At 31.6% G+C, this 860-nt stretch overlaps 1 long non-coding RNA gene across 1 annotated transcript in view; it reads left to right on the top strand.

The window, feature by feature from the left end:
• The first annotated feature begins 380 nt into the window (after nt 1-380).
• Nucleotides 381-860, top strand: part of LOC107755552 (uncharacterized) — a 3,147-nt gene continuing 2,667 nt past the window's right edge. The window contains exon 1 of the long non-coding RNA XR_001641712.1: nt 381-437. This is a non-coding gene — a long non-coding RNA (uncharacterized LOC107755552). The remainder of the gene's footprint in view (nt 438-860) is intronic.

Genomic DNA, 860 nt, shown 5'->3' on the forward strand with positions numbered 1-860 from the left:
GCTGTAATTTTACAGTTACTTGCCGCAAAAAAGCCCAGTAAACTACCATATATATGTTTTACGGCTAACTACTGTAATATGCACTGCATTATGGGTATTTTATACCATTTACAGTAATTTACTGTATATGGGAATTTGCGGTACTTTACTGTTTGCTCAAAAGCAGTAGTGTTACTGTAATTTGTTCTGCGGATGAAAAACATGAATCTGCATTATCAATTTCATGTCTGGGTAAGCACAAGTGTGTTGAAATAAATGTATTTTTTTTAATGATTAAAAATAATAAATATAAACTTTGCTTACATCCCACAAAATTTACATTTTATTCGCGTACAAAGCCCGCGCAACAACCTGGCAGAGGTTATATAAACTGAGGTTTGTTTCCGGTGCGCGCGCAGTGAGTGGATCGCCAGATGTAAGCTGCAAGTTTTCATGTGGTAAGTACTTTTTTACTTACTTTTAAAACGTAAACCATTACCAATATCTATGAAATTTAAAAATATGAAGAAAGTAAATATATAATCTAATTATAGGCTATTACTTGGACAGTCTGAGGGAACTGGTCATTGTCACGTAACACTGACTACATGGAATTCAATTTTGTGGCACTTAGTTGTCTCCTTACAATTCATTGTATTTATACATTTTTGCTTAAAAAATAATCTCCAAATGTCTTTATTTACTTATTTGGTCTGATGCTAGCTCCTTGTTTGCTTCTACAGTGCTTGGCCCAGGTAATTAATTCTTTTTCTATTCTTTTGACTTGTTTTATTGTTATTTTTTTTTAAAAGTCTAACAATAACGTACCCTATTCCCTTTTTCTATTATCTACTTGTTTTTCTTTTTATTAATTATATATA

Source organism: Sinocyclocheilus rhinocerous, unplaced genomic scaffold (genome assembly GCF_001515625.1).
Source record: "Sinocyclocheilus rhinocerous isolate Xijiao unplaced genomic scaffold, SAMN03320098_v1.1 scaffold983, whole genome shotgun sequence".
NCBI classification, from domain to species: domain Eukaryota; kingdom Metazoa; phylum Chordata; class Actinopteri; order Cypriniformes; family Cyprinidae; genus Sinocyclocheilus; species Sinocyclocheilus rhinocerous.